Source organism: Aulonocara stuartgranti, assembly GCF_965226115.1.
Source record: "Aulonocara stuartgranti genome assembly, chromosome: 12".
Taxonomy (NCBI): domain Eukaryota; kingdom Metazoa; phylum Chordata; class Actinopteri; order Cichliformes; family Cichlidae; genus Aulonocara; species Aulonocara stuartgranti.
Window position 1 is genome coordinate 7,830,252 of NC_138948.1, and position 17,779 is coordinate 7,848,030.

General features: G+C 37.4%; 1 protein-coding gene across 2 annotated transcripts in view; it reads left to right on the forward strand.

The window, feature by feature from the left end:
- The window catches only part of ksr2 (kinase suppressor of ras 2), a 116,814-nt gene that overhangs the window by 32,109 nt on the left and 66,926 nt on the right, over positions 1–17,779 (forward strand). The window lies entirely within an intron of this gene.

Genomic DNA, 17,779 nt, shown 5'->3' on the forward strand with positions numbered 1-17,779 from the left:
TACAGAGGTTATTTTACTTCTAGGCTTCAGAAGTTGGTATTTACGTTTATCATTCCCAAACCATGGGAAAAAACAAATTAAATGTTATTAATGTATTCCAAAGTGTTTTTTTGGAATGTTTGCAAATGAGCCTCTATATGGAAGTTTTGGGCATTAGAACCAAGGATTAAATATCATTTAAAGAATTCTGTGACTAAACAATAAACAATTAAGGGCTGATTTATGTCAAGTTAATCCACTGAATGAAAGTATTATTAAATATATAATTTTTGCCTGTGACTTTACTTTAGACACTATAGTTTACCCTAATAAAAATAAGAAAGTAGCAGAAACAACATAAAGACAATAACAAAATGTAACCATCTGTGATTAAAACACAAATAGGCAATTCCTTTATGAGTTATTATTACCACATTTATGGAATGAATCACTGTATTTTTCGGACCATAAGGCGCACTGGATTAGAAGACGCACTGTTTTCATACATAAGGCGCACCGCATTATAAGGCACATTAAGCGAAACAAAACAGTCAGATAAGTCAAATTTTACTCAACTCATTCTTCTTGCTCCCTCCACTTCCGTACCATTGATTCATTAATGTTGAATTCTCTCGCAGCTGCTATATTCCCATGTTGTTGCAGTATATTAATGACTAACCTCGTATTGTGGATGGATTATCTCACTTGTTCTCTTGACTGAAGTTTGGTCCGTTTACAGCATCCTGCCATGCGATTGCATTTGTTCCTGACCATCGGGAACCCTCACGTTAACTTTTATTGAGTGGAAAAAAGTTAGCATTATTCCTCCAGCTTCACTGTTTATGTTATGCTAACATAGCTGTGTGCGAGCGATCATGTAGCACATCATTATATACCAGCTAGTCCAATTTCAGTAACCCTACAAACATCACTGCTGTTTAGTTTTCTGTCTTCATGTATGTTGGAAGTGATAGCAGAGCTGTACGTTTTAATTTTTTCAGAAATCTCTCAGTCAGATCATGTTTAGGTGCACAGCAAAATCTCCAGTGTTAAATGAACACTGGAGAGTGTCTATATGGGTCCACACCTCTGAGTGTTAAATACAACACTGTTGAGTGTTAAATTAACACTTTTGACAGTGTTATATGTTTAAAAGTAACCTAGTCAGTTTTGAAGATTAGCAAAGACTAACACTGAGCAGTGCTGATTTTCTAACACTGGAAAATAACTCAAAATGTTAGAAATATTCCAGTGTTAGAAAATCAGCACTGCTCAGTGTTAGTCTTTGCTAATCTTCAAAACTGACTAGGTTACTTTTAAACATATAACACTGTCAAAAGTGTTAATTTAACACTCAACAGTGTTGTATTTAACACTCAGAGGTGTGGACCCATATAGACACTCTCCAGTGTTCATTTAACACTGGAGATTTTGCTGTATGGAAACTAGCGAGTTAACTTTCTGCTAACTTCTAACTCCGTTAAATTTAATAAATTCTGTTTTCATGGATGCCTGGATGTTAAACTTCATTGTTACACCTGGTAAAGCAGCAACACTGATCATTTTATTAAAGATGAAATAATTTAGACAGTATTTAACTCTCAGTGATGCCACTGCTCGTTTAACTTTGGGACCTGAAGCAGACTGAGTTTTGGACCCAGATTACTCTGCGAGGCTCTTGACTATGGAGCCGTAATGCTCCGACAATCCATCAAGCGGTGCAGCTTCGTAACTTCCCAAAGTCATACTAAAACATTTTTTGACAGAATGTGTACCACATAAAATCGGTTCGAGGTCTGTAAGCATAGAATTCATACATAAGGCTCACCGGATTATAAGGTGCACTGTCGATCTTTTGTTGTTGAGAAAATTAAAGGATTTTAAGTGCGCCTTATAGTGCGGAAAATACGGTAATTGAAACTTTTACACAACAGTTTTCAGCACAGCATGAAAAGAAGGGACTTTACACCTAGTATACACTTGCAGCTGGTGCACACTGCATTTTGGTGTTGTTTTGGTTTGTCATGCACTTCTTGATTTTTGTTACCTTCATGAAGCAATATGAGTCTATGACTTGCTTTGCTTTGTGTTGACTTCTTCTGCTGCTATTTTTTGTTTCCGAGTAGCAACACCTATCATTCAGGGGAAGAGTCCAGTGTGCCCTGTGCGCCAGTTTAAATGCTTATGAGGCTGTGGTGAAGTTACAGTTGGCGCATCCAAACCTATATACTAAGCTTACTAGTCAAAAACATATGGATTGCAGCTGTCTATCTTGAAAGTCTGACCAAGATCCTACATGTGTCATTATATGGCACCTGAAGTGTTTTCAGTATTTTTTTTTGTATGTTTGTCAGACTTAAATGTTTCAGATAATCAAACAAATGTAAATATTATACAAAGATAACACGAGTAAACACAAAATGCAGTTTCTAAATGAAGACGTTTATTTAGTAAGGGGGGAAATAAATCCAAACCTACATGGCCCTTTGTTTGCAAGAACTGACAATGAGTCTTTTACAGCGCTGTGGAGGAATTTTGGCCCACTCATCTTTGCAGAATTGCTGTAAATTATTGTATCTCTCATTTCTTCCTGAATTTCCTTTGACCCCGCCATAATGTCTGGCTTTTGAGTATCTTTTAGTCTACTTCACTTGGTCCTATTTCAATGATTTCTTGATTGTCAGATATAATTCACAGATACAAATGATATGGGTTTCAAAACTATATTATGCTGTTTTATAGACAGTCAAAATTTGAAGCTGTATGATACCATAGGAGATAAAAGAATTGATAATGTTGCATATTCACACATCTACTTAAACTGATAAAGGCAGAGGGGCAGTGTTACATCTAAGCCATTTAAAAGTATTTATTTTCACAAATGTGAAAACCTGTGATAGGGTTTTAGGGATTTAATCAGTACCAGGAGAGGAATGTTAATATTATATTTTGTTTGCAAGGCAGATGATGATGGATCAAATGCAGAATTAGGTAAGGCTTTGTTTTAATTTAGGTTTGAAGCTTCATGGCTTCTATTTCACCAAATTGTTTCAGTGTAAAAATGATCTCAGTGATAATAGTCTAAGGTAGCGGTGGTCAGTTAATTTCAGTTGAAGCCCTGCCTGAAGCAAACATTCAGAGATGCAGTCCTGTCCTCCCTCTGCTCTGTACTAAGTCTCAAAATGTAATTCATTCTGATCCAAGAAAGGAATGGCTTAGAAGGGAGGTTAGGACCATACCTTTCCTTTAGCAGTTTTACTGGAACTTAATCTTCCACCAGACCCCAATCAGATTAATTCCTGGGAGGACATCATTGCCTATAAAGGACCACCGGCCTGTCGGTAGAGATAAGGGGCCTTCGGGCTGAGTTCCTGACTGGCCTTCCCTATGTCTGGTGCTATGCTGATCAGATTTGGTCACAAACAGGGTCCACCACTGCTTGGTAATCAGGAACCAGAGTCTGCCTCAGGAGAGCTGCACTCATTTTGATAATACCATTAGATGACAGTGCCCCATCACTGCTACACTTGGTAAGTTAATATTTTAGAGCTGTCCTCTGCTTTTATGATGGCCATCTGGGTTATATGTGGTGTGGGCCTGGATGTACACAGGGCTACATCCACAATATCAGTGGGCATGGCTGTGTGTATGTGTGTATCTGCTTGGTGACGACTGGATCATAGCTCCAGTGAATAGGCTCAAACGGCATTAGAGAATTGATTACCGGTCCCAAAGCAGTGATAAACTGCAGACTGTGAATTGAGCCACTCTAATCAATGGAAAATGTATGCCTGGAAATGTTGCAACTCATTGAGACAGGGCAGATTTGCTGGCTTCTCTGATAGCTTAGTACCTCTCCTAATACATCATAATTGGATGCAGAATGGTGCTGGCAAGCATCAGGTTGGTTTTTCGTCTCTGGCGTCTCTTGTTTCTTTTATGTCTGTGCAAGGAAGTAGTAGGTGTCAGTTAGTTTTTCTCTTCCTTGATGCAAAGGAGACTGAAGACTGAATCATACAGTTTGATTATTTCTTAAATGCTGCATCACGATTCGTCATGTGGTTTTTCACTTAAAGATTTGGGAAGATGAGAATCTTACAAATATTCCACCAGAGGGAAAAACCTTGATAAAAATACGTAAAATATCACACAAGTTTTTTTGGTTTTTTTTTAAGCTAAATAAAAAGCTTTTTGCTATGCTCTTTCCATACTTCCCACATTGCCCCCTGTTACTAGGATTTTAATAAGTGCATAGTGCTCCTTGGGTTCTCATTTTCTTGTGCTTAATTGCCTGGCAATGTGGCCAGGACGCAATAGGCAGGGATTACCCTCTGACCCCAAGAGACATTATTCTCCCTTCATCTTAATGAGATATGGGCTAATTTCTCATTATCTAATTTCTGATTATCACTGCACAAAGACAGTGCAGCTGAATGTGCAAGACTGCCCCCCCCATACTTTGTTGAAAGAAAACTCGAGTTTGGTTTTGACAGATACGATATGATAGATAAGGGGGGTTTCAATGTGTGAAAATGTGAAGAGTTCCTCTTGCTATCTTTTTTTTAATTTTTTATCTTGGATGCAATCAACTATAACCATTAACTCAGAGATAAAGATTTTAAAAAGGAGATAAAACATGGATATGAATGGAAAGTAATCATATTCGGCTTTCAGCATTTTTCCACTCATGTTCATGGTGTGTTGTCGTCATCACAGTGTGAAAGCAAAGTTATATTAATATCTGAGTACTTTCAATTTCAAGATATGTTTAGTGTTATTCTTTTTTGGCATATATATCATCTAAAATCATTTAGAAATGTTTTTGCATTGTACACGTTCTCTAAAGTTGGCTTTCGAAGCATCTTCATATCCTTTCTAATGTATATTAGCCTCCATTTCCACGTTTTTTATTTTTTCACACGATAGGTTTGAGATACTGACATTTTTGCAATCATGGCTTGAAAATTTATTCCGAATGCTTTTTTTCATCGAAAAGCTCAGCAAATACTGTGGTCTGCTGGTGTGGACGCTCGTCTTCTGCTTGATAGCTTTGTCCTTCTTGGTTTAATGTGTTTGTCTGTGTGATAATGTGTTTTCCTTTCAGCTTGCAGTGAACCACAGGATGGTTTCTATCCCTCCATAGAAATAATGACCAAATTGCCTCCTTACCGATGTGTATCTATGAATTCAAGAAACTCTCACCCTGGAATGAAACCGCTGCCAATTTTGCAAGTCATAATGCATGAGAGAGGGAAACTTTCTCCTTTTGGGGAAATTGGAGTCTTCTTTCTCACCACCTGTCAAGTGCTAGTCCAAATATATTCAGTCTTGTGTAGAAGTGATTTTGTCCTGTGTCTCTTGATGCAGATAGCTTGCTAGCTGCTCACTGCCTTTACTTGTAGGCGTTTTCAACTGGTAATAAGGTCATTTTTGGCAGCTTAAAAAACAGAAAGCTCTAAGGATGCTAATGAGGTGTCGATTCAAAGCAGAATTATTAGAAAACCAACTCATTAACATTACAGAGAATCGTTTTGCTAAGAGGTATGGCTCAACAGTGATATAAACATTACCTTCCAAGAAGAATTAAGGATGGAAAATAAGTGTTTTGCATTTTAACAGATTCAACACTTTTGCATTCCGCAGCTAATAGGCCATTAGATCAAAAAATGTGTGCCGTTCATGGACAAACAACAATGTTTAAATATGGCTGCAGCTGTTGTCTCCAAGAAGAGACTTTTGTTTTGCAAAAGGAAGCCACAAAATGAAAAAGTGTGTATCAAAAACAGGCAGATGTGTTAATGTGTAAATGATATCAAGCTAAATAGAAACACGTCTTAATTAAGGTAATAATTTCATTATGCAAATAAAAGACTAGGGAGGCACTGCTCACAGACATTTAATAATTGTTCTGTGAATACAAAGAACTTCCTCCAACTACTAAAGCTTTTTTGAGAAAAAAAAGCCTTTATATTATTTATTTAAAAAAACAAACAAACAAGCACAAAAAACCCCCCAATTAAATGCTGCATTGAAAATGTTTAAAATACATCACTAAATTCAGTTCAAACCAGTCTTTTGGCATCATGCAGTGACGCTAAGATGACATTGTAGTTGCATTTAAATAAGTCTTTCCGATAAGTTGCACTTCATAAAAGCAATCAAATGGAACTCCCACACACTGTCTCGCTTACTGCTAGAGTATTAATTAAATTACGTTTCGGTCTGTCTGACCTTCAGTCAGGTGCCCAAAGATTTTGTATCAGATCTGCAGTGAAGCAAAAGCCCATGTTTCAAACTAATTTTGTCACAGTCTACGGCAGGGAGGTAACTGAGCGATCAAACTCTTTTCCAGGCACAGGGTAGAGAAAAGGACACAGATGTGGATTACTTCTTTGTATTTTCACCTGTATTGCTGCTTCGTTTGAATGAAAATTCAATTACTGTGGTGATTAAATACTAAAAAGTGACTTGCTCATGTTTTTCTTCTTCGAGGTTTTTTAGTAAATGACAGATTATGAAACCTAAGAGTTGAATTGAAACCAGGGACTGGTTGAACAAATTAAAGTTTGAATATTTTAGGACTATGTATGTTTGATTTTTTTTCAGTATTTATCATAAAATAGGGGGTGCTGAGTGGTACCAGCAGCCCAAATAGACTGTATGTTACTCCCATTTGAGAAACACTGCTTTAATGGAAAATGAAGACACAATGAAAATCATGTAATGTCTCTTCACATCTTTGGAAACAGATGTTGAACAGATACCTTTTCTTCTTTTGTATCTACGGCTACGGCTCTGTTTTATCAGTGTAATGTACAAATAGATCTTCAGGCATGAATTTAACAAGTAGAATAATCATGACAGTTAATGCATGATAAGCATGGTACTTAAAAAGAAGTGACCTTTCTATTACCGTGAAAAAGTTCAGATCTACATTGACATCATATTTAGCCCTAAAACATTTTTTGCATTTGTTTCACTTTTTGAAAACAGATATCTTAGTGAGCAAACCAAAACAGTTGTTCAAGCTGAAAACAATCGCCCGAAGCAAGAAGAGTTCAAGTAGATATATTAGTTTTACAGTAAACTCTCCTGTTTACAGCTTTTTTTTCTCTTCTATATTAATTTGTGATGACTACAAAGTAGCAAAACGTATTCCCTCTCCAATAATTAATGAGTTTATTCTTAGCATAAAAAAATATGCTGAGTCCAGGGATGGTGCCAAGTTTAGGGGAATTAGGGAAGTAATTAGTTTGAAATTTGTCGGAGTCATTCAGTGTACACTATGTACAACAGTGTACAATAAATATGCATATAGAGTAGAAGAATACAGTGCTAATATTAATTTTCATTTGTTATGCTGCTTTTTATCATCACGAGCAGATGTTTCCTTGCAAGTTTCTTGCTTTAGACATGACATAAATAAATAAATGATCAAAATACAAAATGAATTAACCTCCCAGCTAGATACATTACCAGTTTAAAAACTTTGGGACTTGTGTAAAATGTAAATAAAAACTGAACAATGCAATGATTTGCATATCTCATAAACCCATGTTCTATGTTCAAAAAAATAGTTTTGAAGATGTAAGGTCCTAATTTAAAGGAGCACACTTGGTTAAAAGATCAGAATGATAGGGAGATGCTAACTCATTTAGTCACTTAAAAATGTTAAAATCTATTCAAAAACACACTGGGAGCCAGTGTAAAAGGGCCAAAATATTGTATTGTTTGCCTGTGGCTGTCAGGAGTCGAGCTGCCACATTTTGAACAAACTGTGGACAAGAGGCTATTCCAATAAGCAAGGGTGGATGAAGTGAAGTAAGCAGAGGAGAGAAACTTCTTATCCTTCACAATTTATATTAAACAGCATTTCTTTGTTTTTCAAATGTGAAACAGCTGTGAAAAAGCAGCCTCACACCCTTGCAAGGATGTTTGGGAATTTTCCAGAGTGAAGTTCAGAAGGTCTGAATAGAGTACCCCTTCTGTTTTTCACTGATTCACATTTAAAAAATGTAACAGCATCCACAATTTTATGTCAGTGAGACAGTCCAGCAAGACATTTTGAAATCAATGGAAGTAACACATCTGCAAAAAGTTGGGTCATGGCCATATTTACACCTATGTAGCATCCTCTGTTCTTTCAGATTGTTTGAACATCTGGGATATGAAGAGACCAGTGGACTTTTGCGAAAGGAATATTATCCCATTCTTTACTGATAGAGAATTTTCACTGCTCAGTCCTGAGTCTTCTTTGCTGTATTTTTTGTTTTGTGATGTGCAAACAGTTTTAATTTGGTAAAAGGTTTGGACTGCAAGCAGACCATTTTAGCATGTGGACCCTTCCACTATTAAGCCATGCTGTTGTAATAGATGTAGTATGTGGTTTAGCATTGTCTTGCTGAAACATGCAAGACATATAGTATATGTTATGCAAGGCCTTCCCCCTACTATCTGGATTAAAGCATATGTTGCTGTAAAACCTGTATATAACTTTCAGCAGTGGTGATTTTTGGAAGAGCTCCTGAGCCTATCCACTGATTTCCATGACAGAACCGTGCCCATTTTTATGCAGTGCAGCCTGAGGGCCCCAATGTGTTGTTTGAGACGTATCGCTCTCTTCAAATTCAATATGTGCTAATATTTTTAATGAAAGAGTAAAATGTCTCAGTTTAAACATTTAATGTATTCTGTGTTCCTTTATGTTTAAAATATGAGTTTATGAGGTTTGTAAATCATTTCATTCTGTTTTTATTGACATTGTTCTTCATGCCCTAACTTCTTTTTTTTTTTTTTTAGCTTTGGGGTTGTAGAAACCATAATATGCTGCCTGTCTGTCAAATAATGTGTACTTGATGTCAACACATGCAGCTTGGAAACCCATTTTTCAAGACAGAATTTTCCACGGAGAGGGTTAAAGAGCACCGCTGTATCAATACAGCGGCAATATTACTGTTTGTTTTGCTGTGATAACTGAAATGACTCCTAGTGTTGCTGGTAAATTGCCATCAAACCACTGTTAACCTTACGTGACATGATTGAATATGTGCAGCATCAAAATCAATTTTAAATTACATATCAAAAAGAGTGGCTCACCAGAGGTTTCTGAATTTTCTTTTTCAATCGGCCTCGTCGTGCACATATATCCTTGAGAGACAGACATAGATAATTACATTTTTCGTGTTAGCATACTTAACATCTTGTCAGCTAGGTAATCATTTTTAATGACTCCATCATTTGCCCCTTCATATACAAATCTGACTTTGAAATGTGAGAGCTGGTTTTTACAATCAGTTTCTACTGACCTGACTGAAAACACAGACTTCCACAAACATTGTAGGTGATGCTTACACACACATCTCAAGTGTTCTAATCACTATTTAATGTCTTTTACCTGGATCTTCTTGTTGTCACTGTTAAATTGAGACACCTAAATTGTTACCGCTATCAAATAATAATGATTTAAAGATAATATAGATTATATTTTATAGTATCTTTGCATTTATTACAAAGAGATACTGGATAAAAGGGGGAATGTGGGAAAATACCCTTTTTTGCCTTCAGAACTGCTCAGTTCTTTGTGACAGAGATTCAACAAGTCACAGTAAACAGTTCTCAGAGATTTTCATCCATACTGGTATGTTAACATCACAGAGTTGATTGATATGTTTTTGGCTGTGCATCCATGATGCCAGTCTCCTGTTTCCAAAGGTGTGTTGCTGCAGCAGACCCCACCCCCCGGCCCATGGACCGGTACCGGTCCGTGAATCATTTGGTACTGGGTCACGAGAGTTGAGGCTTCGGTGTGAAATTTATGGTTTTCAGGGTTTGTATCGTTATTTTGTTATCGTGTTTTATCGTTAACTCGGTTTCCTTGGGTCTTTTCCCGTGTGTTATGAATAAATCTTCTTTTTTTGGTAGTTTTACTTTGTTGCATTAATCCGCGACACCTTAAAGGCTGATCTGTGAAAATATTCTCGGACATAAAATGGTCTGTGGCGCAAAAGTGGTTGGGGACCGCTGCTTTACTGGACTGACATCTAGTGACTGTAGAGGCCATTTGACTACAGTAAACTAAATTGTCACTATTCAATATAGTGAAATGACTCAGAGATGATTTAAGCTTTGTGATGTGGTACATTGGTTGGGTCCACTGTGGTCATAAAATGATGGAACTGGTCTATAACAATATTCCTGAAGACTCTGGCATTTAACCAGTGTTCTGTTGGCATTAAGGGTCCCAAAGTGTGCCAAGAAAACATCTCCCACAACAATACTCCACCATCAGCAGCTTGAGCAAGGCAGGATAGATACACACACACAAATATTGAACCTACCATATGAATTTTGCAGCAGAAATTGAGACTCATCAATTTTTTCCCATGTGTATTGTCCAGTTTTGATTATTATGAATTGTAGCCTAGTTTCCTGCTGTTAGCTGAACTCATGTGATATTCTACTGCTGTAGCCCCATGTGTCGTGCATTCACAGATCCTCTTCTGCAAACCTTGGTTTTACATTAAGTGGCTAGTTGATTTGCTGTCGCCTACCTATCAGCTTGAAGCAGTTTGACCATTTCTCCCTAGTGTCTGGCATCAACAGACACATTTTTGCCCAGAGTACTGCTGCTCACTGGATGCTTTCGCTTTTTTAGACCATTCTCTGTAAACCCTAGAGATGGTTCAAGGATATCTGTCAAGGAGGAATTCTTTATACAGCCAGATCACACACACATCAAGCAAAATGCAATAAACAAGTGGTAAATATAGACCAAAAAACAACATTAATATTGAGAACATAATGAGTTATTCAAGTAACTTTGGAAGTTGGGACAAATGAGCTTTTGAGTCTGTCCTGTGCATTGGCATACAAGTATCTGCAACAAGGTGGAAGGAAAAGGTTTTTTTGTTTGTTTGTTTGTTTTTTGTTTTTTTATAAGGGTGCCTAGGAAAGCCAGAAACAATGGACCTTCTTCAAGGTGTCAGCCTTGTACAGATGAGGAAGATCATTCAGGTTCACATGTGCGATTTTACGATACATTGTAACTATATCTTGAAGTCTGTTTTTGTTCTTTAGGTTCAGCGACCAGTATGACAGTTGTGTGGACAAATCCCACAACCTCAGCGGCTTCTACTCAGCTACTGAGTAGCTACTCAGAGCAGCACGTCAAGCACACCACGTTCAAAGTAACTGAAATAAACCTCTTACCTATTCTGATACTTGATTTGAAGTTCAGGAGGTCGTTGTACCTAACAAAGTTTGTTGTCGAGTGTATGACCATGAGCTGTTATTAGAGCCTGACCTAAATTTCTGCTAAAATGTTATGTGAAGATCATTACAGTTTTGCTTGAGCTTTTTTAAAAGTCTTTTTCAGCTATTGAGTAAGTCGACTAAAGTATTTTGCTTCTACTGTATGAAGGTTTCAACAGTCTTGATGCCGATGTTTGAGCACTTTAATAGTGTTGTTTCAATCATTAAGGCCAGAACAGGAATTATTTTGGGTCCAAGAGCAAATGACTTATTCTTATTTATTCTTATTTATCTCCCTTACTGTTTGTGAAATACATATAAAAAGTTTCTGAGATTCTGTAAGAGTTCTTGGGTTCCTGCTCTGACAGGGTTTTTTTTTTTTTTGAAAAGATAGTGTCTTGGGAGCATTGAGAGAGACTTGAGAGATTACAAAACACTTTTAAAAATTAGTTTCTTACTTTTTGCCAAATTATGTTGGTTTTTTTTGTCTAGGGTTCTAATTATTCATGTCTGCAAATCCTTTGGTAAACAATGAAAGTACCAGTTGAGAGGAAAATACACTTTCTTACAAAACACCTCCTGAAAGAAATTGTTTATATCTCACCACGTAAATGTACGTGCTCGTGGAATACTTTTTTGAGAGTTCTTTGAGACTTGTTAATAGTTTTACTTAGAAAACATAAGTGTGCCGGATATCCAGGACCACTTAAACTTTAATTTCTATGCAGGAGTGCAACAGCAATTTCATTTTGCTTATGTAGCACCCTGTCTATCTCTCTTCCTCTCCTCACAGTTATTTTACAGCATCCCCCCTCTCCCTCTCTCCCCCCCTCTCCATGCCCTTTCAAAGCAGAGAGGCTCTTTGGGCTGGAGTGTCAATTAATGAACCTCGTTGTCTATGTTAATGAGTAGTAACATTCGTGCGTGGAAAAGGCCAAGTGAGTTGTTCGTCTGTCACAGTCCCACTTGGCGCGTCATACTAAGATCACTCTGGAAAGTGGGTGTGTTTGTTTTTTCCAATGTCTCTTGTCTTGCCTTCCCACTGCCAGTAGAAATGGTAATATCCTATAGTTAATGCCACCTTATGAGACTTCCACAGCTTTTTGAATGTTAAGCACTTTCTTATTGAATTGGATGTTTGCTAATAAATCACATGGTGCCGGGGGTTGGCATGATTCACCCTCTGCTTCTCTCAGGGTAATTCTACCATGCAACACTCAGGGGAAGCAAATTTGCATCCTTTCCATGACTAATTTAGCTGTTTGCTTTCACTGAACTGGTGTACACACCATATATTTCGCTCCCCTTTCCTTTCCCCTTTCGTTCTCTGTTTCCTTTTCTTTCTCTCTTCACCCCTTTCATTATGGTTCCCTTTTGAACCGCTGTCAATGTGTTATTTTTCAGCCATCCATAACATGTACCAATCCTGTCACAAAATAATGTTTTATTGGGTTGAGTTCTATCTGCAGTTCAAAGGAAACTGCAGTATAGTTGTGATGATCAAGTGTTGAACATTAAAAGCTTTTTTCATTCATGAACTCCTGAAAATGTTATGAGAATTAGGAGGGGATGTGTCCAAAGTTGTCCTTTCTCACTTGTTGCACACTACCTTGGGTAACGGCAGAGATGAGATCTAGAAAGCCTAATGTACATGAAGATGCCACCTAGGTAAGGCATGCAGGAGAAAAGACATGTACTACTCACTCACTCACTCACTCACTCACTCACTCACGTAACTGTTATATTCTACCCTGGCTTCTATACTGGGCATTTCACAGACTCTATTCTGGTAAACTGGTAGGATTTTTTAATGTCCAGAGCAGCTGAGTTGGACATTTAAGCTCCCTTTTGCGGCACCACCAGCTCTGTGAACAAATAACCCCTGCAGAGGGCTCAAATATAATCTTTCTTTCAAACTGATATTCAGGTCAGGCTCAGGTTATACAACTGCGTGAACCTCAATTGTATTACCTGAGCCAAAACATTATGATCTCCTCTGGTGTGGTTGCAATTTAATGGATTTAAAGTCAGAATGATATTCATAGAATGGAACTTCATTGACAGAAAACCTACACTCTTTATTAATTCATTTATTATTTATGAAGTCAGGCCAACATCATGCGCTATTGGATTTTGAGATTATTTTATAATATTGAAGTTAAGTGGCTTACATTATGGAAAGGTGCAGTGGAAAACCAAGGGTTGAAATTGCATTAAAACTTAAATTGATGTGTTTCCTTGTACCCACATTAAGAGGAAATGACAAACTGGACTGAGAATAGTGCACAAATTAATTAGTTACATTTAAAAGAGGTCAAATATTCTTGCAAATTAAATTATTACATTTAAAATACTTTTACAGAAATTGTCATGCTCCAAGCTCTCTGATCCTGTATTTTGAATTTTGTTTTTGGTAATGTTTCGTTCTTTTGGATTTAAGTGTTTATGTTATGTAGTTGCTTGAGTTTAGTATTTTTTAGAGCCATGTAGTTTTATTATTGATATATATAGTTCTTGGTTTATTGCTTGATTATGATATGGTGTTTTGTTGCCATTGTTTCATTTCCATGTCCTGTCATCAGTGTCTCCATATTTGTTTACCTTCTGTCTCTGTTTCCGTGGTTGTCCGGTTTCCCTGTCTTGTCAAATTCAGTCATCTCTAGTTCTGGTCCCTGTGTTTATTCCTTCTGTTTTTTATCCTGACATGTCTTAGTGTGGGCCTCAGTGAATGTGTTACTTCCCATTTTATTTTGATAGTCTGTTTCATGCGTGCGATGTTCAGTTTTGCTTCCCCTGTCTCGTCCGTCAAATTCTATTCCTCAGAATGTGTGTTTTGTGTGTTGTGCTGTGTTCCCCAGTTGTGTCCATTCTGCCGTATCTCCTCTTGTGTATATCTCCCTCTGTTCTATCTCTGTGTGCTCCCACATGGTGCTTGTAGCCTCCATCAGGCTGTTCTGTTAGTCTGTTCTAACCCAGCTTAGCTATTTTACTTGCTTTTTGTTTGCTTCACCTTTTTTCGGTAATAGTGCCTTGACTTTTATATCTAAATTCTTTTAATGACAGGAGCAACATTATTCATCCCACTTGCAGGCATCGTAATCTGTAGGACCACTATGGTTCCTGAATTGTTCTGATGGAGGAAAGTTTTAAAAATATTCCCGTCTCTGATGCTTTTTTTCTCCCCACAAATTGCACCCTGCCTTTGTCGTTTACCATTAAAACAGCTGGAACGTGCCAGTGCATGAACTTTGATGTTAATATAGTGATTGTTTTTGTCTTTTTTATAGCATCCGTCCCCAAATTTAAGTTTTGCTCAGCTGAATTCTCTGAAATACAATGACAACAAATCTAAAATCTCAGATCTGCTTTCATGCTGAGAGTTCATATAAACCATTGTCAATTAAATAGGAACACTCCATGAGTTCAGTCATTAAAAAACGAAATCAACTAAGTTTCCAGAGTTGGTATACCTGGAAGTTGGATTAACAAAGCCAATTTATATTGCTTTGTTAATCTCTTGCTTGCTACCCAGCAAAGTGACACTTCCATTCGCAATTTTTGCCTGCTAAGCTGTGACTGGTCAGCTGATTCTCCGAATGAAAGAGCCGTCATTGGGCACAACATCAGAGCTGCTACACGAACCGTAAATGTGGGTGATGGTTCAGAGGTCTGGAACCAGGCTAATCTGGTAATACAGATTGAGGCAGAAGTGCCACTTTTTATGGTTACCTGTAGTTTAATACATCTTGTGCACTGATCTGAAATGGAGGTTATACCACTGACTAGAACTGTGCTTGAACTGTCCAATATGGGATTAGACAACCAATCAGGAACAAAAGTGTATGGTATGTAGCTATGATGTAATTATATGGTCTGTTAGGAATTTTGGATTTGTCTGCTCACATGTTAAACCACAACACTCTTACTGCAGCAGCAACTCCAGTGGTACAAAAAGTACAGCACCTCACAATTAAGGCAGAAACCTTACTGCTTTGGTAATTGAAGTGAAATTATCCCCTGTTACTGCTTTGTTTCATGGGTCGATCTGTTACAATGAAGACAATTTTATTGCTTTTACTTTAAGAATACATTTTGGAGTGTTCCCTGAAACTTAAGCTCAGATCGAATCAATGCAGCTGGTCTCCACGTGATCCAATAAGAAATCCAGAACACAGCAATAGCCAATTACCTCTGACCCCGGAGGATTATTGGCCCTGCATTTTCTCCGGCGAGTGACGTTCACTGTGGTGTCAAGTGTACTCCACAAGGCTATATATATGTCACTGCTGTGAAATAAAATATGTATGTGTGTGGAATAAGGGTGAAGATGCTTTTCTCTGTGGACAAAACCTCATCCATGTTAATCAGGTCTTTGGCCCCTTGGCCATTAATGATAATTCAGGTGAGAGGGGATGTCACCACCAAGCTGTTAAAAGCTAGACGCCCCCACCCATCCCTTCCATCCATTCGCACGTCTATTGGCAATAATGAGTGCTCACCCCAGCCTCGCCCAGCGGCCAGAAATTGGAGTCATGATTATGAATTTATATGAGTGTTTAGGAGTGGAGGTGAGCCTAAATGCCACCGTTGCTTGTGGAAAATGGATTTATTTAGGCTGATAGTTTTTCTGTGGCGATTTGTGAACGTGTGGGAGCTTGTTGGGGCGGATAACAGGATTGAAGTAGGCGATTAGAAGTTATCCTTAAAAGTAATTCTTTTCTAAGATGAGGAAAAATCATATGTGAGAAATTACCTCTTTGTAACAAAGGAAAGATTTATTGCAGTTGCGCTGTGCTCAAGGCATTTAGTTAATTTTGTGGGAATCTTGTTTCGCTTTTCCTTTCATTACATGAAGTTTCCTGACATGATCATTAAAGTCTCATTTCAATCTGTTATATGGGAAGATCTAATACTAAGTTTGTTGTGCGGAAATTATGTCAAACATCACTCTGACAGAGACAAAGCAACTAGTGCAGGGTGAATTGACAGCTGCTTTCTGATTTATTAAATAGCAGAGTATGACTGCTTTAGTGCCCAACAACCATAAAGGAAGTTATTACCATCATTTATCATTCTAACCATCAAGTGAAGGCTTTCATATCAGTTTTGCTCTCTGATGTTAAAGACGAAACTGATAATATCTGCTGCAGGTCCCACATTGCCCTTGACCCCTCTTACTTTTTAGTGTTGCTGCCCTTTACAGCTCTCTGTTTTTCAGAAATACCACTTAACCTGCACAGCTGTTGTCCAGCTGTCGTCCAGCTGTCGTGCATCTTGCACTGTTTCTTTCATACCTGTATCACAAAGTTTAGAGTTTGATCTATGGTTTCATTTTGTCTGAATTAAGAAAATAAATTCTGATTAAATTCAAAGCTGAAATAAATATACACAGCATGCTTACACACACAGCCCTGTTGGCGAGCAGGTAATGAGGAGGAGAACAGAACACTGTCCTGACTTCTCACGGAAAAGTTTTGCCTTTTTGTAGGTGTCATGTCAGTAGTTTTCACTATATTAAAAAAACAAAACATTTACACTTTATTAAAGTTATTTAAAGTTCAGACCCAAGTTAGATGAAATAAAGCAGTTGACTGTAAGTTTTCTGAATGTGTGAGCAATGAAAAATATGTCAAGACTGTTCTCCCAAGATGAAAAATGAGGTGAAACTGTTATAGTAATCATTAACAGAATTAAACTCTGAAGTTCTGCGAGGAAATTATGTCTATATTTCTTCCATTACATCTCAGGAAGCACAGTGCAATGAGAGATACTGCCCGGCTGCTCTGCCACCACTGACATGAAAATGAGTATACTTTAAAAGGCTTCATAAACTGCTAACAACAAAGTTATCTAATTGTATTGCATTAATGAAAAATGTTATTAATCATAAAATTATTTACTGATGTTATTTTTCAATCAGTCATTCTGTGCATTTGAATTCTAAAAATTTGTTCAGATCAACTTTTTATGTGCCAATTCACAGAAAAGCTCCTTACTATATTTTAAACAGAAACCCAAAATTTGCTTACTACATGGACAATAGGAAAAAACCCTCCCTTTTAAGAAAAGACAAAGTGAGAACCGATTGGCATATAAGTGAGGGGGAAAGGGAGAAGATTGAAAGAGAGGTGATCAGTGCATCACAAGTCCATAGCATTAAAATTATATTTCAGAGCCAGACCTAGCTATAAAAAGAAATGCATATTTTAAGCTAAAGTTTAAAGGTGTCTATGCTGAAGGCTCTGCCTCCTATTGTACTTCTAACATATGATGAAAGGCACTATGAGGTCTTTAAGATATGATAGGGCATGATTGTTTAAGGCTTTACATGTGAAGGATTAGGAATTTAATAGGGAGACAATGAAGACAAAAATAAGAACTCCTCCTAGTCTTTATTGCCATCACCTTAGAGTTTTTAAAACTAGACTAGGTGAAAGAAGGCAGGCTTTCACCTGCATGAGGAGAATGTGTGATTTTAATGATAGTGTACACTAAAATTACTCAAAGATTCTTGTAGGTCTAGTCAATTTGTTTCTGAGGTTTTCATAGC